Source organism: Sturnus vulgaris, chromosome 1, assembly GCF_052056855.1.
Source record: "Sturnus vulgaris isolate bStuVul1 chromosome 1, bStuVul1.hap1, whole genome shotgun sequence".
Classification (NCBI taxonomy): Eukaryota; Metazoa; Chordata; class Aves; order Passeriformes; family Sturnidae; genus Sturnus; species Sturnus vulgaris.
The window spans coordinates 50,274,413-50,297,949 of record NC_142243.1 but is presented as its reverse complement, the minus strand read 5'-3'; the positions used below and the strand labels follow the sequence as shown (position 1 = coordinate 50,297,949).

Here is a 23,537-nt window from a genome sequence, read left to right as displayed (position 1 = left end):
TGATTACACTTGGATAAGCTGCACCAAAGAAGCCGTTTACCTGAAAACTTCTTGCTATAATTCCAACTGCCTTTCTAGTGTCTTCTGTTGGTCTTTGCTAAAGTCCACACAAATGATCAATGGCAACGTGAGTCCCATGTCCCCATTAACAGTTCAGAGTGCCAATCTCCATGATGGTCCTTTGGAGAGCTTGATGCATTATAGTTAACCTGGAAAAGACGAAAAATAAATAACACTGGCAATGATCACGGCACAAGGGAGGGATGCAATGGGTAGGACCAGATTTCTAACACTAATGACCAGTTTCCAGCAAGTCTTTTTCACAGCTTGATCCAGATCCACCTGTCTCAAAACTGCCGGCTTCTTCTCTAATGAAGGCTAGAGCCGGCTGTTCAAGTCATAACAGCTCCTACGCAAGAAGCTAAAATTAAGAATTGCATTATGCACTGAAGATTACTCATTTCAATTTTAACCTTTTTTAGTAAATTCCAGCACTTTTCATTAAAAAAAAGCATATATACATATTTATATATAAGCTCATCTGTTTGCTTCAACAGAAATCAATGAGGGTATGAGGAGAGAAGATTTGCCTGCTTTTTAACTATGGCTTCTGCTCCAATTAAAACTTCAACAGTCAAACACTACTGAAAAAATATCTAGGTGGGTGCTTTTAGAAAGTCACCTGCTTTATGAGGGTAGTGAATTGAGATGTTAATTTAATAAGCTGAATAAAAGTTGAAATGATCCAGAATGGGAAGAGGAAGAGAAGGAAGAAATCCTATTCCCTGAACAACATCCACCAAAAAATAAATTCTTCTGAAGCATTTTATGAGGAGGAAAAATGAGATTTCCAGGTTATAGTTTGAGAAATAGACCTAAAGATAGAGTTTCCTCAGCAATGCAATTTTTGCTGTTCATCAGGGTTGCATTTGCCAGCTGAATAGCTGATTTAACAGAAAAGGAGCATTTTAGGATGAGTCAGACTGATTTACAGGCCATGGCCATGTGCTGAACTTGTCTTGATACAACAGGCAGCTCTTCTCAAGACTTGCACGTGAGTCACGGTTGAAGCAGTCAGTGCAGACACACAAAACCAGCAAATAGAAAGCACATATCATTCTACTGGAGATGGGGGAGGAAGCCAAGCAACAATAAAGGGAGATGATTTTCTGTTTTTCTGATTTCATTAGACTCCTAGTTTGTGCAGTGCATTTTATATTGTACATGGCTGCAACTGCCATACAGGACATGTCAGCACACTGGAAGTTGTCACGTGAAAAGAGCTGAGTTTGCTGCACCAGAAGTGGTGTCTAGCCTTTAACAATATTTCAGTCCTGCTCACTCCAGGATCTCTGGCACACAAAGGAAACCAGCAGGGAGGTCTGTAAACTATTTATTGATTTATATACACAACTATTTATTTTCCTCAAACCATTTAATAATTCATAGAGAGAAATAGAAAATAGGTCTTGCCACTAGGTTTTTGGTATTTCTTGCAGGATATTTTTTGGAAATTCTAGCTTATTACAAACATAGGCTTACAATGGGAGTGAAAGAACACCATAGATAACTATGCCCAAGTACTCAAGCACATGCAAAAGTATCTCATGGAGTCAATACTCAGCAAGCAAAGAGTGAATAAACCACTGGCTCAAAATCTTTTCTTCATAATCATCTTCCATTAACTGTTTCCGCCAGACTTCCAAATGAGAGATGGGGGAGGGATTAGGAGAGGGAATCAACCAAAATCAATCACAAACCAAAAATCCCAAGGAAATATGCATGAAGTAGTGCATGAAAGTTTCACATGGAAAACAGCCATCCAGGAAATAAACTGTTGTAATCAAAACTCTCCAAAACTAACAGAGACATAGATATCTGTACCAAAATCAGAACACAGTTATTCCAGAACTCTCCAGTGTGACCATTTGTTCTGAATTAACTATTCATAAGGCAAACAAACTGAGCAAACCAAAAACCAGACAACAAACCAACCAACCAAAGGATATCACATGCAGCAAGTAAAGAGATCTGTCAAGATTTGATCTCGTGCACAGATCCTCAACATCATCTTATCCTTTACCCAAGGCAAATTCCATTATGAAATGAGTTCCCCCTATTGTTACACTTAAGATTTCTGAAGACAACATCATTTTTCACAGGCAATGTACAAGAAGACCACAGAATCTTAAATTAAAACAAAAAAACTATCCATAAATTTGCCAAGAAAATACAAGCAAGTGGAAAATAATCTTACAATGTACAGCTACCATCCTCAAACACAGAACAACAATGTCTGTTAGGATGATTTTTTAAAGAAATCCTTCATAATTATCTTCTGGGAAACAAAAAGAAGACAAGGAGTGAGACATACAGCCATCAAATCAAGCTCTTCACCTTCCCTTAATATAGATTTCCTCCTCCTTTATTAAACAATTTACTAGTGATGATTAATCATTTGCATACTACAATATATAAAATACACTTCTGGTTGTTTGGGTGGGTTTTCAGTGGGATTCAGGTTTCCATAAAATATTTCAGGGAGAGTATAAATAGTAAAAAGGAATCAGTCAGAAAAAAGCCATTGAAAGTGAGACATTTTTGTTGGAAATATGTCTCTGTTTCTCGTATGTTTCCAGGATATCTCGCTACTCAGTGAAGAATGTACTTTTTACTATTGTCTGCATGCAATGACAGCACTGCTATGGAAAAACATACTGGATTATTCTCTTTCTTCCACATCAACAAAAACGTCAGGGATGATTTACGATTTGACTGTCAAAACCGTCAGTACTGAAGTGACGCAAAAGGCTGAACAAATGCACTTCTGATTTTGATCCTCAGGTAGAAACCACAAAGCTTGTTGCTAGGCAAAAAGCACCTTCTTGATACGCAAGTGAGCAAAATTTCATAGGGTGTTGGGATCTTAGCAGTCTACAGGAGCTTGTGGCAAAATTTCAGCCCCTAATTCCTTAAAGCAACTTGAGTATTGCACACAGCAATACAACAGAAAAATAAAGGGACCCAGCAAATCACTTGTAGATCCACTTTAATGGAAATATAATCTGTTTGTATAGAATTTATAAGCACCAGCTGCTCAGCATACACTGTGGGATGGGAATGCTGAGGTTTTTTCTTAAATTCTTTTCCTTTTAAAAGGATTTTAATTTTAGAAGCTGAAGGTACTATTGAGCTTGAACAACTATAATCAGAGCTTGAAGAGAAAGGGATGGAAGAAGGCGTGCATGGTCACATACATTCATACAACACATACCACGCAAATTCCAAGAAAAGTTTGTGGGAAGGAATACAATTAATTTAATGCAAGAGTTTAAAAACTACACCCAGAAGAAGGTATGTCAAAAAAAGAGAACAGAAAAGCAAGCAAAGATGTTAGAAAGCCCTATGCAATGAGCACCTGAGAGCTTACCATCAACTGAAATTCAAGAGAGACATCTGACAAAACCCTCAGAGGCCACTACAGGTGAGCAAGCCGACCCTGTATTACTATGAGGTGTTTTGATGACCTCATAGGTATGCATGGTGAAGCAGTCATTTCAAGATCATTATGCTCCCAATATCACACGTCCTCTCTCAGAGAGCAGAAGAGCAGGCTTTAAGGCCAAAAAGCATACTCTTAAATCGCAAGCAGGCAGCAGCAGGCAGGACAGAACTCTGACAGAGGGGTTTTCTTCAAAAGAGTCTGCCAAGCATAAAGGCAAAAGTCATTCCAAAGCCTGAACAGATCCTGCTACTGAAAACTTGCTGATACTGGCCATATCTATAAGCCAGGATCCTTCTCATGCCATCATGATTCTCCATTCTCATGAACGGTTTGCAGGTATGACTCCATGAGCTGGAACCAGAGTTGTCAGTTGAGATTTCCACTACGTGATATAAACCTCATCCATATGTATTAAGAGAGGTTTGACTCATTATTGTTAACTCACTCATCAGACCCCTGGAAGGGCCTGGAAATGGACTCCAGCATTATCCTAAGATTATCAGTAGACACAACCCTCAATTTCGCCAGATTCTCCTGTCTTAAATCATAAACTTCCTGTTATTTGACATTTACTTAAATATTCTGGTTTCTACTATTATGAAAATCAAAGAAAAACTCAGAGTTCATAATGAAAAAAAGAATGTCAATTCTTTGGAGGCTTTGAAGAAAACATTCATGATATAAAATACATTGTTTAAAAAACAAAACAAATCAAAAAAACCCCAGCAACAAAATCAACAAAAAAATCCAAACAACACCACTACCAAACACAAAAAAGGCAGGTAAAATAAATCCTACAGTTTCAGATCAAACACACTACTACTCAGTTGTCCATCTCCCAGTCTTTAGGACTAGTCCTAGTCCTAATCTTTACACCATTACACTACGTGCTCCTTTTTACTGTTTTCCCACATCTCCCAAAGAAATACACAAATGCACTTGGAACCCAAGCTTGCTGCACTGTATTAGCATCGCAGGATAACAGTTCATACCAGTTTTCATATCAAAATGCTTTAGTATGAAAAAAACCCCCCAACCTTAAGGCTGTGAAATGCACGGAATCCTACAGGCTCACTGGTCGTTACAAGACTGAAGACTAAACCTTAAAAAAACAGTGCAAAAATATTTTAATGGAAGTGTTTGATGTCTTATTTTATTTTCCTCCTCCTCACATTGTCCCCTCTTCATCATCACTTAAAAAACATTTTGTCCTACATTTTCTGCTCCTACATGCCACAGACTTTTGCAAATAAAAGGTTATTTACACTCATTTACTGATGGCACTTTACCAGAGACTGTCAGCAGATCATATTTTTTCCCATGAGTTAAAAAAACATGAGCATCTGCATACAAACTATGGTGCAGAGGCCCCTGACCCAGCTTAAACAGGCCAGAAATCAACCATCAGTGGCAGTGGTAGCCAAATTTAATGAAAACAGGGCAGTTTGAAACACACTGAACTAGATCTCAAATCCTATACAAAAAACAACTGTCTCTTAAAAGAGGCAACCAGATGATATGGAGCAGCCTCCCAGCTGAAACATCTATCTTGGAATGGCACTGGCTTTCATCTCCATCTGCATGTGAAAACCAGTATTTACAAATAACAGCAAGGATTCTCAAGTACAGTTTAGCAACCAAACAAAAATCCCAAAACCAAATCAACTTTTTGTGGTTTACACCTGATTCCTTTTTTCAAAGAGATCCTCTTGTTTCTAACAGATTGTTACCAATATTTTTCCACTTTAATCCCCTGTCAGATGACCTCACGTCAATGTTATCATCTTCAGCCAAGTAATAATTATGTTCCTTCCAGCTTGTTGTATTTCTGTAAAGCTAGAAGCTTTACCTAGAAAAATAAATATAGATGGCCTATGGGGAGAGGCTGCTTTGTTTTAATACTTAAGAAAAGTCTTGGGAAAAAAAAGCTTTTTTTTCTGTCAAAATGATCAGTGATTTGGCTAATAAATGTCAATCACACAACTTCAGTAGGAACTGAGCAACACCCAAACTTTTAACAAGCTAATCAAATGTACAAATTAGCACTTCTGGAATGAGTTGTTTGCTTTAGAACAGCCTTCAACATCGTTTCATGCATTTCAAACGCATATGACAAATGTTTTCTCATTCCCCAACAAAACCTGACAAATTTCCCTAAAATCAAAGTCATTAAATTAACTGGTCTCACTGTTGGGTGGTGGAAAACAGCACAACACTTGTGAGTCCAAGGAGAGAGACAGCGAGGTTCCTAGCCATCCTCAATGCACACAGGTCTCCCTCAAATACACTGAAGTAATTTTCCTTAAATCCCCTAATGAAAACAATAGTCAGCATGGGCAAATACACAATTCAAATGGGAAGAGGGACTGAAACTCATCTTCCCAGATAATCAGTTCTATTTCTCAGCTACCAAAGATACTTATATCACATAGTCCCCTTTAGAGACCAATAGCTTTATTTTATGACTAGAGGATGCCTAGGAAGGATGCTTTAGTAATTTTGCTGTATGGACTTTCAAGAATCTCACTGCTTTGCCAGGACATCATCTCCATTACCCCATTGTACACACCAAATACTTTGTACATTTTTCTTACTGTGCCAGTAATTGCCTCCAGTTTAATTAGCTTTCTTGATTTCACAATAGTTTTGTCTTCCTGCGGGAAATAACTGTACATCACCTCATGATTTTTTGTTGGGTTTAAAGAAGTCTATTCCTTTTAGTTGCCAGTTATACAAGTCTGCATTATTTCCATTACTATCCACCTCTAGCCGGTATTTTTTTGTCAATTGACAGCCTGCTTCATCATTTCCTCTCTTCTCACCAAGACTACACTCTGGACACAGAGGTTCCCCCACCCACAACACGTAGTGGTGAATGCACTAGAGGAGCTCTGTTTCCAGAAAATCTAAAACCAGTTTAAGGACAATGAATAACATGAGGACATTCCAGAAGGAATACTATCATTTCAATATGAAATCCTGATCAACAGCACAGTATAAATGAACCTGGGCTCCCCACAGAGGGATCTCAGCAGTGCTGAGGGCAAATCAGAGCTACTGCAGAGAGCCAGAGCATGGGAGCCACCATGGACTGAACTGATGGGGCTACAGATACCCAGCACAAGCTCAGTGTTAATAAAACAAAGTTGCTGGTGTGATGTCATTATACACTTCTATGCATAATGAAGTTTGGTAGAATATAGAGTTTACACTATTTTTTTATTTTTATAGAATATACGCATATAATTGAGTTTAATGTAGAAGTTCTTTAAATATTTCTTGTTTCTCTAAGTCAAGCCATCCCTAATTTTTCTTCCTTCAATGCCTTCTCTTTACCATATCACTCAAATAGCTATAGATTATGTCCATTTTACTTTACACACAGAACTACAATATCAACTTATTTCCTTACTCAGTTCCTCCTAAAGCTTAAGGATTTTACTAGAAAACCCAAGCACTGTGCATCTGCATTTTGAGCATACATGCCTTTGATGAATTCAGTCTAAGTAGATTGCAGGTAATAAACAAGCAGCCAGCTAAGCCATCTTTCATCATTCACTAATAACCAAATACAAAGCAGTTGAGTCCAATGGGAGAAAAAACCCTACATCATCTTTAAACAAAAGAAACAAAATAATTTTGAATATTACTTGCAGAGTATTTTAAAATACATAACACTCAGGAAATAAATAGCCCATAATTTATGAGCAATTGCTCTACACTTCTTCCAACATCACCAGGGATGGAGGCATAAACAGATGAAAATACATCAGGAACCTGACCAAGTATCACTAAGTTTCACATGTGCTTGTCCTGATTTTTTTCTTTCCCAATTTCTATAATAGCCTCTATATTTCATCCAGCCATTTCTTGACAAATTAGTTGCATTTTCACTACCACTAGCTTAATTGGCAAATCCTGAAAGAAAATAATTGCTAAGAGCAAAGCAGCATTACACTGATGAAACAGACCTGAGCTTAACAATTAGAATTGCCTTAGCAGACAAATAGCAAAAAGCTTTAATATAAGAATTGACAGAAAAAACTTTCATTTTCCTCCAAAAGTTGTCTTTTGATTACCATAATGAAACATAGCAGCTATTCCTGCTTTCCTAAGGCCATTTTCTGAAAAAAACCAGCCTGCAGCTGAAGTCTTCATTCCAGAAAAAAAACAAACCAAAGCAAAAGCAATAAAGATTAAAAAACAAAGTCAGAAAAGTACCACCACATACTATAAGACATTCCACCACATACTCTGCTGTTCAGAAAATGCAATTATACTTTCCAAATTCAAAGACAATTCATATCAAACTTGTTATAATGATGAACATGTTTTCTAAGCTCACATTCCAGATGTCTCCTCTAACAAAATCCACAAAGGCTAGATAGATCCTTTGAGAGTTCCCAGTATCAAATGATTTTATACTTTTTAATATATAATTTTATTAGTTTTTATTTATCAACAATGGAACATTCCTAAAATTTCTTTGATTGTGTTTATCAGAAAATATACTGGAATACAAATGCTTTGTTGATGACTTATTTCGTGCATCAGTAGACTTATGAGAGCAACATTGACTGAGAACAGTTTACATAGACCAAGTCTTATTAAGTACACTCATTCTGCTATAAACCGCTCTTCTGTCTAAAATCTTGCAAGACATATGGACAAGACTTTCACAGTTTTCAATCAAGTCTGGAGATGGCCTGTTTTTAACTCTGACTCTCTAAAAAATGGCTATGTTTTTCATGTGAGATCCCCATGCCCTTTTTCTCATTATTGGAAGCCATTCTGAAGAAAAAGAAAATTAAGGCAGAGGCATTATCTTTCTGCCCTAATACTACAGAGAAACTATAAACACATATAATAGACATAAACAGTTATATGAAAAAATATTTTTATGTATTTAAACTATATATATTTATGAATATAGGCATATTTATACTTTATGAAAAGACATTAATCCCATTTTGTTGGTTGCAAGTTTGCCTAGTCTCAGGCAACACAGTTTAGTAATAAATACAACACATTACAAAAAGAAGCCTTAAGTATGCTATGGATTATATTCCATACTCTATGTTGCCATGGTTTCAAAATGAAATTAAGAAAAATGCCAATTATAAATCAGAAGCAAAATGGCCTAATGATTAAACACATGTTATAAAAGCCAATGAAACCATTACACATTTTTGCACAATGCTCCAAGCACCGGAATGTCAAATAACCTCAACTCATGCTCACTTGCAGAAATAACAAACAAATCAAGCTTTATAACTTTTGTCACTTCCCTTGTCATGTGAAAAAGAGATTAAAACCCATCCCATAATATATACTGATATACACCAAATTTCCTCTTTAGCAGCATCAGGACAAAGTGTTACACATTGCAATCAGCTGCTGAAGAAACAAAGGAAGACTATGAAATACCAGTTAGGTATTTAAAACATCACCCTTATAGCCAGCAAGAGAAAGAAATCCTCTTCAGAAACAGTTACAATAGTCAAGAGAGAAAAGACAGAAGCTCAGGTTAAGAGAACAGGAAATGCTAGCTCACAGATTTGCAGCTTTGGCTTCTGAACAGATCTTGCCAGAAACCCTACGGTTGCAACTTATGTTTGCCTTTTCCAGTGGGTAATTCCAGGCTCCCTGTGATACCGTGAACAAAAGAAAAGGCAGAAAATGTGTTTCAATGTCTGATTGCGTTTTTCAGGAAAGAAATTGTGATATATTTATGAGAGACATAAGCAGTTTTCTTAAAAGCATAATTGGCCACCCCACATACACCCAGCCAGAAAGCTTTATGACACATGAACTAATAAAAGAGCAATGAATACACAGAAAAAAAAATCAAATATTCAAGCCAATGTCTCCAAGGAATATGTTCTATTAAATTTAAACTAGAAAAAATATATATTTAATCCAAAAGGACATTAAAAAAAAAATCAGAAAAATAGTGAGCTCTTCCAGTACTTTAAATCTTGTTATACAGATTGAACTCTCCAGAAGTTCAAACATGATTTTAAAAAACCTCCTATAATATCAAAAATTGTATTTACCTGTGGTGAAACAATCTGTCTTACTTGGCACTAGGAACCACTAACTACATCAATGACCTAAAAATATTGAGATTTAAATTACAGGAGAGAGGTGTGGGACCAAAACTTTAGAGCCTGCAATATATTTTATTTCCACGCAGAATGGCCATATAATTGCATTTTCTTTTCATTGTTGTGCTCAGTAACAGGGAAAACAAAAATATGATCATCAAGCAACACACCAAAATCGCAGAGGAGAATATATTGCATGAAATTTGAAGAAGAAAAATGTAGGTGGTAGGAATTTAGTACGATATATATTAAAGACAACTCTATGCTAAATATCTTTAAAGTAAAGATGTATTTCCAGGCTTGAGTTTCAGTCTGGCCCTTAAATGAGACTGTTAAATGGGACTTTCCTTTAAAAGTTTTTCGGGAAAAAAAAAGTTCATAATAATTCAAAAAAATATCTCTAAAATTTCAGAATTTAATGAGTACTTTGGAACTTCAGTTGGCCTAAATTATTTAGCTAAAATTTCATATTGGCTGTTTATGTATATTTTGGTGTCATGGAACTACACAATCCAGTGATTCTCTTTTTCCTCCCTATAAACATTTCTAAAATTCACCTGTGAATTAAGGTTTTTTCATTTATGTACCCGTATTTAGAGTCTAGGCTGACCTTGCCCTTCCAAGAACTAAAACCCTCCTGTTGTATAAAACACGAAGTCTTTTTGGTCAATTAGTTCTTTGTATGTAATGCCATATTATTTGAGCCTCAGGATTTATTGTGATATCAAGATTTTCAAAGGCTGATGAAACATGACACAACTTTAAGAAAGGGCAAGTCAATAACCCCTTCTGTCACTGTAAACTCAGTTTTCCTCAAAACTGTGATCCTTCTTGCAAATCGCCCTTCCTGAAGAAAAAAGACCTTAGCTTTTGCATCCTTTATTGCAACATGTCAAAGTGCAATGGCAAGAATTTATGCATTTTTCTTCTGATGTTAAAATTTATGTGCCTGAGAACTTTACGCAAAAGACAACAGAAGTAATTTACCATATGCTTTGCTTAATTTATGACACACTCTACATCAAAACAAATCTCCTGATCAAATACTGATTAAGAACCTTTATCTGCTGTACGATTTGAGACACTGAGAAAAGAGAATTGCAGTTTCATACAGAAGAATAAAGCAAATAAACTATTCCACAAACAGTATTTTAAGTGCTACAGTATCTCAAAATCACACAATTATGGCACCCAGTTTATAGTATTCCTTTCACAATAAATAAATAAAATAAATAAATAAATAAAATAAAATAAAATAAAATAAATAAATGGCCAAACACACCCTCCTTCCCCCTCTGCCCCAAATCCCTAGTAAATATGCTCTGTTTCAAAATGGGGTTAAAACAGCCAGGGGCTTGTTATGTACAGGTGCTGACTATAAGCAAGCTCACCAATATTTCAAGTTTTAGCAGACACCATCAGAAGCAAGTGTAAACAACCACACTCTAGAAACTCTGCTAGAGAATCACAGAACTTTCAATAATGCATGACTTTAAAAAATTCTATATGATTGAGTGAAAGTTTTCACTCCATTACAGAAATGAAAAAATTCCGGTCTAAAATATCAAAACATTTATTACCATAAGAAATGTCTCTTTGTGACTAAATGAGTAACCATCTGACAGTATAAGTTATGGCCATATTGTAAAAAATCTTGAGAGGACTTGAAAAACTAATTTTACAACAAAATTTATTTGATATTAACTTCAGCTGCTAGGTATTTTAGCTATTTTCCAAAAAAAGTCAATTAAAATAGTTGTATCTCTGAGCAACCTTCTCTCTCTTCTCCTTAAAATCTCATACTTCAACTGTCAGCAGATTTTATGCATGCTGATCAGAATTAACTGGGCTGAAGTTTTTTTCCTTTTGCTATTGCCTAGACTTCTATGCTGCACAGGTAATTTTTCAATGCTCTTACAGATAAGCGTTGGCTTTTATATGCATGTACTATATACACATAATAATCTGACAAGTTTCATTTTCTTCCCCTAGAAATCCAACAGGAAAGAAAATTAATAAAACTGTTGCATACCTTAAAAATACAGTATTTAGCAGTAAGTTCAGTTCGGGAATTTACTTTTAATGAGATCCACAGCTGTCTCCAGTCAGAGAACTTGTGGGCACACTATAGGTTGTCTTCTAAATAGCAAAGTAACATCTTCAGAAAATATCCATGATTTAGGAGGGACCAAACACAGGTTCATCAGCAATTCGTGCAATTGCACCATGCAGTCCAAAATGTTAAAGGCTCAACAGCACCCAAAAAGCTGTTTGGTGCAAGTTGAGAATTGGGCCACAAAAGCCCTGATCCTCAGAAGCTCCTGCATGCATTGTGACCTGAATCAACCTCAAGCCTGTGATGTCATTGTTACATCTAAGGGATACTTCTTGCATCAGAGAAGAACTAAATGGATAAACCCCCAGTGAACAGTAATATTTCTCTTTTCTTTCTACCCCTCTTCTGAATCTTGGTTCTCCTAAAAGAGCTTCTGAGTTAGACAGCCAGCTGATGGAAAACATATGTGTAAGTTAGTACCTCCATGCTAGTATAGGACCATAAAATAGTTGGATTTACTAACATTAAATCCCATCTTGACCTATAAACAAGGAGTCTTGAAGCTGTGGTTGTAAGAGCTACTCAAACAGTACACCTTCCAACGCCAATTCAAGATTGTCAGCAGCTGCAAAGATAACACCGGTGAAGCCATATAAAGTTGTAACTGCTTTTAAAGCATTTCAGATAGCACTGTGCTCTTAAAGTTTAATTTGCCATTTTTACTAGAATTAACAAATTACATAGATTGCATCCTGTTTAACGAGGGAAATACTTTTTAAACTGTGTTTATTCAGAATCCTCCACATTTTGACAGGAGCGACTTGGAGCTACCATAATATGGGAAGCAAATCTACCAAAATGAGACAAGAATGTGGTAGGGATGTTTAGGGAGAAAGTCAAATCTTGACTAAAAATGTAAAACACCTATTGTGATTCTGTTAATCAGAATATAAAATAAGGAATAACAAAAAATATAAAGACACTTAAACATTCATAAACCTCCAAGGACAGCTGGACACCAAAATATCACAGACCCTTACAAAAATTTCAATTTCTTATCGTAATAGAATAAATCCAAACAGAATTTCTGCACTTGAACTCCAATTATAGCAAGTTGAGCAAAATCATTGTAAATGCAATAACCTGCTGTTGATTATAAACAATCCCGCTGCCCCATACAAACTCCTGATTTAAATGGGAGTCGTAAGAGGAGGAGGACAGTGGAAAACCTGAAGAATGACAGTAATGTTGACACTGAAAATGAAGCTATCTTCTTGAACTAAACAGAAATCATCAGACATGGCCAGACTCAGATCCATCTTCCTGGTCCTGCAAGTTATATATGAAGCCTTCACTGTCTGACAGCTAAAACATTCAAACATTAGAACCAAATCAAACAGTTTAAAAGAAGGATGAGACTGAAAACAGACTAAAAGAAGATGACCACAGCTCAGGAGTCCCAACACTGGACTAACGAACAGAGCAAGACTTGCTGTGTTGCTATAGCAGCTTGCAAAGGTTAGCTTCAGCAATCACTGCGAATTCACTTCTGCTCAGGTCAGATATCCTGATATCTACGTGGTGCAGCCTTGGTACAGGAACTGTTAATTTTACAGCAGTACAAAAACCAAAAGCTTTCTAGATTGCAAAATGGTATGACACTTATGAGTCAGCAGAATACAAATGCAATTTAAGTATCCCTTTAGTTGCCTGTAAGCCAAGGAAGTAATATTTCAAACTGTTTTTCTAAAACATTTATCCAAGATCATTTAAAAGAATATACTGAGATGCAATGTGGCTGTAATGGAGCCCTCTGTTTTGCCTTCTCATTTCACTGCATATTGAAATTTATTTCTTCTTGTAACAGTTTTCATTAAATAAAGGAGAAGGACTGGTTACTATGCATTTTTCACAGGGATATAAGGATGACCTGATTTTTATCACCAGTGAGCACAGAGAAAAATTTTTATGCAAAAGGAAAAAAAATACATTAATGTTATATTTCAGAAGATATTTTAAAGACACAGAAGTCAAGATTTTAAAAGTGATGACTCCCACAGCATACATAATGTGTAATAAGAAATATTCCATATTGCTATAGTCTATGTTTTATGCAATTTAACCTAATTATTATGGTTGTGGGAACCCTAAGCAGCCATCCTGAGAATCTCATCGTCAACTGCAATGTTGCACTAATGGAGATTTGATAATTCATTTCCTTGTTTGTTTCAAAAATGAGGGAGGAAAAGATACAAGGAAATAGCACAAGAAAAAGGAAGAAGAATATTGTAATTTCTTTGTATTGTAGTTATTTAAGTCCATGGTGAATTTGGTATTTAAAAAGAGCTGAGAGCATGAAGTAAAAACCAGGGCTTACACTAATCTACTTGTAACACACCATGCAGGCAAATCTGTTATCCCTGGAATGTATTACCCTGCTATGGGCAGTAATACCAACACCATTAGATCCTTTGTGTCCCCATTTATGAATGCAGCCAGTCAAGAAAAGGCCTATGTCTCTTGGACAGCTAGAAGACCTTACATTTTCCATTAACAGTAGCCAGATCTTCTCTAGTCAGAAGGAAATTCTTCAGCCTACAACAATATGATCCAAAAAATATACCAAGTGACAGTGGGGTCTGAAGATGGACAAGTTCTGTGCACAGCCAGGAATTGGGCTCAGCAATCCTTGTGGGTCCCTTCTAACTCAGCTTGTTCTGTGATTCTGTGAAATTCAATACAAAGGGAAGCAATGCTCCCTCTTTCTTTATCCCCAGGAGAGAGGTAAGAGGTCTATGGCCTAACCCACCTTCCCAAAACACACAAAACCACATTATCTTGTAATTCTTACAATATTTGCTGCTGTGTGTTTCTTTTTTTTTTCAGTTTGCATGTTTATTATTTTCCCACTCCCATTTAATCTTCTCAATATAGACAAAGCCTGAGACACTACACAACAATTAAACCTGTGAGACTAGATCAACCCTTTAAGTAGTACTACAACTCTGAATACTAATCATTGTAATTCTAGCTTTGGAGATAATTCTCATAAAAAAAAAGCAAGCAAATCCCTCAAACCCACCTTCCCCCACACACTTCTTGTTCAAAAAGAGCTTTGTATTTACATCTTTAATTTTATACCCCAACCCTGAGTTTCCCACCCACTTAGAGACAGAGCATTTATTAAAGAGCAAGAAATTCTTGCCATTGACCAAGTCTTTCCTTGCCTGATTTCTCCTGTAAAAGTATCCAAACACACTATTGCTACTGAAAATTCAAATTTCAAAGCCCCAAAAGAATAAAAAAAAAAATCCCTGACTTTCTTTTGTAAGTGTATTTGAAGAACAAGGAGGAGAGAGGAAGTTAACTGCTGTTTCATTTTTTTCCTTAATCTGGATTTTTTCAATCCTTATCTGAACCATTACTATCTTAAAGTCAAACAAACTTTATCCTGCTTCTAGTCTGATGGGATATATAGGAATAAAAAATCTGAGGCTGTTTATATTTGTATATGACTGTATCCAAGGATAGGTGCAAAGGCTGCCATCTGTAATGGCTCACATATTACCTTATGCCTAATGTTGACTTTTTTTGTTATTCAACCAAAGATTAAAATTTGAAAGATTAACTGTCTCCTAAATGGTATTATCTGATAGACCTGCCCAAATTTCAACTGCTAGGTTCAACAAAGGGTCTCTCTTGTTTCTTGAAAATCTTTTTTCTGGGAAACATTAAGACACTACAAAATCAAAATACCAAGGCACTGACAGAATAGAAGAACACTGAGATAGACAAGTAGCCTCCAGCATTCATAATGGTGGCTGGACAACTCAGAATTAAACAGTGGGGCAGGACTTGAGTGCCAGCTGAATGATACCTGCTCCAGTTATCCTACACTACCAAAAATACCATCTCCCTGAAACATACTTCCTTTGACTAATAAAGCTTCTACTTCTAGAAAAGCAACATGTCCCAAAGTATTTCTACCTAAAGAAAAATATTGATAGAATCAAGCTTCATTCACTGCAAGAGGCTTGTCACCAATTTTATAAAATCAAAGAAAGAAGAGCTGTAGCAGAAGAAAGTCAATGATGGATCTTTTCAACAATGGCTTTAAAACCGACAGTGAAAGAGAAGACAAACACTTCTAAATATTCTGTCTGCTGTGTGCAATTCTGCTCTACATTCCTTCAAATTGTCAAGACCAGAAGGTCACAGTGAAAATTTCCATATGTTATCAGGACTGGTCTGGCCTGATTCTTGGCTGTCTTGTCTACCCAAAAATCTTTCATCTCTCATGTTCGGGCTACAATCAGACCATGACAAGACTATTACTGTTTTGAAGGCTCTGGCATATAGATATATATTTTCATACTTAGGACAGTCTAAGAAATTAACTATGTTGACATTCCAGTACATTGCATGTGCATAAACAGGACACATTAGTTTGCTATTTACACGGCTGCCTAAAAAACACTCTTGATATAGAGAACTAAGAGTATTGGCAAGAATATTGGGCAGTGTTAAAAACAAAAACCTGTAAAGAAAACATGAAGTAAAATAGACATTTGAAAGGTATTCTTAATCCTGTAACTTTCTGAAAAATCAATGAATGTTTAGGTTTATCAATATCATAACAAAGGTATCGATATCCTAGTAACTGCATCAAATCAAAGGCATGCATTCAGTGGGAAATGCTTTCTCCCTCACTCTTAGGAAGAATATGACTTACCTTGAAACAAGAAAACCCTGACAATACAAAGGCATGCCTCCCATTCTCTGTTTGGCTGAGTGAATGTGGTTCTCTGCATCTGTTTCTCAATTTGCCTCCCACCTATGCCTGTTCAATGTAAAGGACCCTTTTTTCAGTGTGTGGGACTAAGAAGGGAAGAGCTGGATCTTGGTGTAAACTCTAAGCACAACTGCAAAATGCAACTCTTATGGATATTTCATAAGGGAGGCTAGAATCAGTATTTTAAAACAATTGGTAACACTTGTTTTCCTCCTCAAGAGGATTTTCAGCATAAAAAACTTTTGAAGCATGAAGTCAAAGAGTAGGGATAATTAAGAGAGTCAGCTCCCCTGTTTTTGGTGAGAACCACCACTAGCATCATAATAACTAATAGTCTAATCTCTGGAAAATTACAGTACACTTGGCTGTCCAAGCATTGTTCACAGAGCACTGCAAAGTAACTTGCATGCCATTGATAAAGAACAAGCTGCTAGAAGACCTCTAGAGGATATTCTTTCTCTTCTGTTTATTATCAACATGCTTCACTATTATCCTCTAAGCTGTAAAAAATGTATCTCAAGTTTTTAACTTCTGGATAGTCACTTTTTTGGGGATTGCCAAGGTTTCAAACGCAATAGGAGAAACCTGTTTCAATTTCAGTGGAAGTAATTTCCTTGGCATGTGAACGTTTAGTATCTTGTAGCAATTGATTCAAATATCAGACTGCACTGACTCTTTGCCATAGCAGAATTAACAGTATTCCAGCTGAAGCTGTGATTGGCAAAGCTACTGATATAACCTTTCCAATCCACAGTCCTGTGTGGCTGTGGGCTGCAATTCCACCCGTGTACTACACAGATTGTATAAAGGGCCTTGAGAGCAGCTTACTTCCTTTTATTCAGAAAATGCTCTACCTTCTTCTACTGAAATCAAAGCTTTTCTCATTTAAATACAAACACTGAAGATTTTGCATGAGTGACCTGATAAAACTAATCAAAATATGACAAAGCATTTTAACAACTATTTTGAATTCTCTCAAAGTAAAAACGTCTGCATAATTGTCCTTTACATCCACTTTATCGATTTTTATAATCTCTTATGAAAAAAGCTTGTTGACTTCATATGAAAAATAGTTGTATCAGTCTAAGCATGTGAACCAGTACAAGAACAAATTTCATATACATAGTTGGAATCTCTCACAATTCACAACAAGGAGAAAAAAAAAGAGAGAAGAAAAGAAATACATAGTAATACAGACCTTAAGGTCTGAAGGGATAATTTAAATAAAACAAATGTATTTCTGATTCAAGAGACACAATATATATAGTAAGACCCACAGTTGGTCTCTGGGCTAGAGGGGGTTAATGAATGAGGTTTGTTTTCAGAAGTATTCTCTGACTAAGGCTGTTGGCCTGGAGACCAAGAAAATAAGAAAATAAGCAAGAAGAAATCTACACCTGCAAAAAGTATTAGAAAAGTTTTATGGAAAACAGAGGTGTAAATGGCTTTACACCAATCAACGTTATGTTGACTAATTGTGACAAATGAAGAAAGCGTAAACTTTGTAGAGGGTATAAAAGACAGCTAGCTGTTTTAATAAACAGAATATTAACCTTCAGAAATGTAGTGTGTCTATTTTTATGTCTTGCCCTCCCCTACAGCGACATCTGGTGACCCCGATGTGATTTGCAGTTGAACTGCAGGGAGATGGAGCCAACAGCCATGGTCAGAGAATACTTCTCAGAATAACCCTCATTCATTAACTCTCTCTAGCCCACAGACTAGCTGTGGGTCCTACTATAACACAACATAAAACTTCTTTCAATAGTCTTTAGTTCTTTTGCCAAGCACTTCTCTGAGCACGTTCTAAACTCAAAATTACTTCCCAGGTTGGAGCTTTCTTTCATTGTTTCTGGTTTTGCTCCTATATTATAGATTATAGGTTCCAGATGTCAACTGGGGATGGTAAAAAAACCTTGCAACCACCACGTTTTTGTTTTCTTGGTCCTTTAGGACATTCTATGGGAACTGAAGGGAATCAGTTAGTTTTTCATCTTTTCACTGTCTATTGGGGAAGCCTGATCAGAAAGAAGTACCATAACACTTCTAAATCTCTTTCTCTCCCAGAATGTGGACACTTCTAACTTCGTGAAATGACTGAATGTTTAATTAACAGCTTGGAGCCTTTGACTAGCTTTAGAAAATAAAGAAACAAAAGAACCTGATGGGGCCCTTCTTTTTAAAGTGATATTTCAACTCTCTGTTTTTGGGGGGGTTGGTTGGGTTTTTTTTGTAAACACCAATACTACATGTGTGCAACTGGTGGGTACATATATATTTTAAGAAGCAGAAATGCTATCAGTTTACTTGGTTAAATTTAACCTTATAATGTTTACAGTTTCCTTCTCTCTTCACTCTATTTTACTACTCATGACCACAGAGAATGCAAAAATTTAATTGCAGGAAAGTACAGCTAAGCTTACTTGTGTAAACATATTTCTGTATCCATACAATAAACCTGTGTATGAGTAAAACAACTTTTATTTTTGATTAGACTGCAGTTGCATCTATTTTCACGTGGTTTGTGGAAGCTACGGTCAGTTGAACATCATCCTACTGGGGCAAATGTCTAGCGACATCATCCAAGCACTGACAAACACATGTAATTTAACACTTAAACATTCACAACTGTTTTAACAGATCAGACTGAAATTTTTTTGCAGCATGAAGTCCCAAAGAAACACTTGTGCTGACTGATAGTGACACACGTGGAAGACTGTTTATGCTTCTGACACACTCTATGTTAAGTTACTGAATGCATGTTTTTTCAATTGCTCAGACAATGGATATATGTTCTTGTCAGACAACACTCTGTAGCTCAATATATACTTCACCATAGTAGGAAAAAATTGTCTTTCAGCTCTTCTGCTGATGTAATAGGTTTTATCAGGAATTCTCCCCTCTCAAGGAGCAAAGTAATGCTTAATACATTAATGTTTTACTGCTGCCATAGTCTTATTTTATTACCAAATCTAGCTTTGAAATTTATGCCTCTAGCCAATCTGTTTTTTCAAAATTCAAAATGCATTACACATTTTTGACAACATAAGAAACTACTAAAGATGTGAGCAAAGAACTCTGTATAACCAGAAAGCTGCACTTGTGCAGACAGGGAAGACAGAACAGGGATAGGGATGTTCCCTGGTTCACAAATGTATGACAAATGGGTAATCTCATGATATCAAAAATATCAGAAAATTCAAAGGGACTCGGGAACAGAGAAACAGGGTATTACTGAAAACAAGAAAGATTGGCTGGAGCTAGCTGCAGCTAGAAGAAACTGTAAAGTATCCAGAGTATGAGAAAATTTGGAGATCAGAGAAGCACAATGCTCCAGGGCAACTAGAAAAGGGCAACTGCTGTTTTAAATTAAATCTTCCTTTTATGCTGAGCACAAAATTGGAAAAACAATTAACATACTTGTCCCACCCATTCATCCATGGCTGGTACCTCTTTGCATAGGTGGGAAATGGGATGCAAACTGGCACAAAGGTACTCCTTAGAATGAACCTAGGAGCAGCACTGAGAAAGACTGTAAAAAAGCCTAAAACTTATGGTATGGAGCAGTTATAGAAAAACTAGTTATAGCAGTTATAGAAAAACTTTAGTAAGGAGAAAACAAAATTAAATTTCTATCTAAAAGCTACTGATTTAAGCAAAAGCTACATGTATAAGTCAGTGACATGAAAAACTGATTGTCTCAGTCACAAACTTCAGTGATGTCCAGCAACATCCAAAAGTGAAACTGTGATGCCATAATGACAGCCAGTGGAACGTTTAAAGGCAAAAGCCAGGACCTCTCACATAGACAGAACCCAGCAAATGAGATGACAACTGGTTTTAAGTAATTTCTGTATTTCTGGAAAACCCTATCAAGTGAAAAATAGTAACTTCTAATGCAAAGTAATAGTCTCAAAATAAAAGTTACAAAATCCAAACCTAGATGCAGAAGGCAATTAAATTCTTATACATGCCTACACAATCATTATAATACACATTTTCATGATATTCTGAAAAAGCTGTTACAAAAAATATTTACATTCAAAAAATAAAACAGATAAATAGACTCCACTTTCAATACTATTATTTAGAATCACTGCTGTATCAGAAGAGCTAGTGGTTTTTAAAGACTGAATGGAACTTAGCATAGGGGATTATAAATTATTATTGCTTACTAAAAGGGGATGACCTTTTACACATTCTACACAAAATAAAGGCACTAAGAGGGAATTCACATACCTAGAACAAAACAGGTCATGTTTACTTCGTAACTTTTTCAAAAACTTCCACCTCAAAATGTTTTGTCTATTGAACTTTCACCTGTAAAATAAAAAGTAGCCTACATAAGTGACAGCTGTCTGCAATACTTAAATCTGGTGGTTTTGGATGTGTTCTAATTACTTGTACTTATCAACAGGTTGAAACAATGATGGGTGTTGTTTTTTCTATTTTTTATATTAAATCCATCCTGGCTAGAGCTAACCCTGAATATATGCTATATATAAACACATGTTTCTAGACCTGAAATATAAAATTAACCAGCTGGAAAAAATCCACTAATTCTTTCAAGCTGTGTTTCAAGTACTAAAACTCTTATATTTTCACATGGTTGAGACTTTATTTTTCAAATTATATTTACTTGTACCTGTTTAAATTCTTCAACATTGTAACCTACTGAAACAGAAATATGATATCATATTGTTTGTCTGGAAAAGAACCAGTAAGTAAAGTCTGTAATACCCAACAGTGCCAGCAGAGAGTAACTGCAGCCAAAGGAAAGTGAGGGTCTTAAAATTTGGTACAGATTGCAGGACTGCACACAAATAACTGTGACTGAACTAGCTTGTGGAAAGTATCATAACTTGATTGGATATGCCAATATAAACCAAACAAAGGCAAAGTGAATTGTGACTCTTCATTATAAAAGCTCTAAAATGCCATCATCTCTAATTCATGGGGGGAAAAACAAGATTCGACTGAATGTAAGTACAAAAAGTGAGTACTTCCTTCCATGTGAGGATACTGAGGAATACAGAGGTTAAACAAGCAATGAAGTTGGTTAAATAAGAGGTAGATGGGTAACCAGCACCCCTTTCCCAGATACACGGCCATCATTCTCCAGTACCTTTCATTCTCCAGCGCCCCCTTTGTAACAGACACCTCTGTGGCAGACAGTGAATGCTTGTGCATGAAAATGAGACACTAACAAAAGTGAAGAATATTTTAAAAAATTATTTTGCCTATATACAAAAAGATGCAGGGCACGTAATAAGAAACCTTGAGCATTAGCATTCAAGAGTAATAACAACCAGGAAAAACTTTCTATGCTTCTTTCATATGACCTCTCGAATCATATTAGAATTAACTGCAGCCTATAGATGAAATTGTTTCAGAAACTACTACTATAAGATAGTAGGTAGGAAAGTGAAATTATTTTATTTATGCAAAACTCTGTCTATAGGCTCCATTTTGTTATAAATCTAATTGGACTGAAACAGCACTTACAAGCCATTTATGATAATGGCTCAGATTCACTATCTCCTAAGAGAAAGAATTAAAAAATAAGCAGCATGCATCATAAAACTGACCATAAAGATGGGGAAAAACAGGTAACTACATCAGCATCTTAATAGTAAAGTGATGGCATTTTAGCTATTTACGAGAAATGCAGTATTGCAAATGGACTGCTATTTTTTTCATTTCTTTTACTAGCCTGATGAGCATTGGCTACACTCCTCAAACCATCTCTTCATGTCTCACTTACAAGGAGGAGCATTTCTCTGGGGTATCTTTAGGTTTGAATACCTCAGCCACAACCTCACTGGAGGACGTTATTGGGTATCAATGCAAGCTGAACATGGCAATCAGGAAGGGCAAGCAGTTCAATTTTACTTCAAGTCTGTTTTTATTACCCAACTTAGAATTTGCTCCCAGTGCTTTCCAAAGCCTTGCTGGGACTATTCATTTATACCATGGGTTTTATCTTCACTGCCTACCACATTATACAGCTGCCAGCATACTGTACAGACATATTTTGGGTCACCACAGTTAAAGGTCGGTTTCATTGAGCAGTGCAAATGATGACAAAAGTGTATCTTTTGTTTAACAGCAGTTCCTTTTGTATCATTTTCTTCCTATCCTATACTCCCTCCCCAAATTAATCTTTCTTACAAAGTTTCACAATGATGAGAGATGGCCGGCTGCCTACTCTCCTTCCAGTGAGACATCCATGCTTTTTAAAGCTGAACATGAGGAAGGGAAATTCAAAGCTGGAATTCTGGGCTAAGTTTGGAAGAAAACAAAACAAAACAAAATACCAAAAAAACCTTGAACAATGTGAATTTTCATTGTTCTCATATCTTTCTCCAACATACTGTTTCATGGCACACCATTCTCCTCTTGGAAAAGCTTCATGCTACTCACTCACAACACTCCAATTTATCTGTTTTTCCTATTAGGAAATGTATATTTGGGGAAAGCTGCTGGTTTTTGTGAAGACATTAGTATAGTAAATAACTCATCAACTTACACTATGTATAGCACTTGAATTTGTAGCTATTCCCACTAATTAGAAAGATCCCTTTTAAACACATAAAGATTATTAAAAGTCTTCACTGAAAAAGAATAATCCTAAATTATCCAAATATACTCCGATGGGCATTTGGAAGTACTGAAAATCTGTCCCTCCCTGAAATAAAACCCAACAAAATCCCACCAAACATGTCATAGTATTTCACTGACACTACCATAAAATACTTTGAAAGGCCACAGCCATGTTTTTCCACTTGGGATTCAGTGAACACATCCTCTCTTGGAAGACTAGTGAGCCAGTTTATGAAAGGGTCCCCTTTTGCTTCTTGAAGTAAACAGGCATTTTATGACCTTCACATCCATCACCTATAGCCCATGCAGGGCTGAGAGGAACAGGTCTACAGTGGCCCAGTCTGTTTCCACATGCACACAATTCACAGACAGGTATCAGCAGTAGCCCAGTGTCATCCTCCTCACCTTAAGATTGAGAATTTACATGTTAGTTTCTCTCATTTCTTGTTTTTTCAGAAATGCCAGCAAAAAAAA

The 23,537-nt window shown here is 36.2% G+C and overlaps 1 protein-coding gene across 50 annotated transcripts in view; it reads right to left on the bottom strand.

Annotated features, from left to right (window-relative positions):
- The window catches only part of ARPP21 (cAMP regulated phosphoprotein 21), a 141,914-nt gene that overhangs the window by 104,355 nt on the left and 14,022 nt on the right, over positions 1 to 23,537 (bottom strand). For 28 of the 50 annotated variants that reach the window (XM_088166766.1, XM_088166904.1, XM_088166835.1 and 25 more), the window contains one exon: positions 41 to 209. The gene's annotated coding sequence lies outside the window, so the exon portion shown is untranslated. Of the gene's footprint in view, positions 1 to 40; positions 210 to 291; positions 464 to 20,699; positions 20,781 to 23,537 lie in introns of those variants that run through there. The other 22 variants (XM_088166824.1, XM_088166883.1, XM_088166890.1 and 19 more) reach the window with 8 other exon arrangements.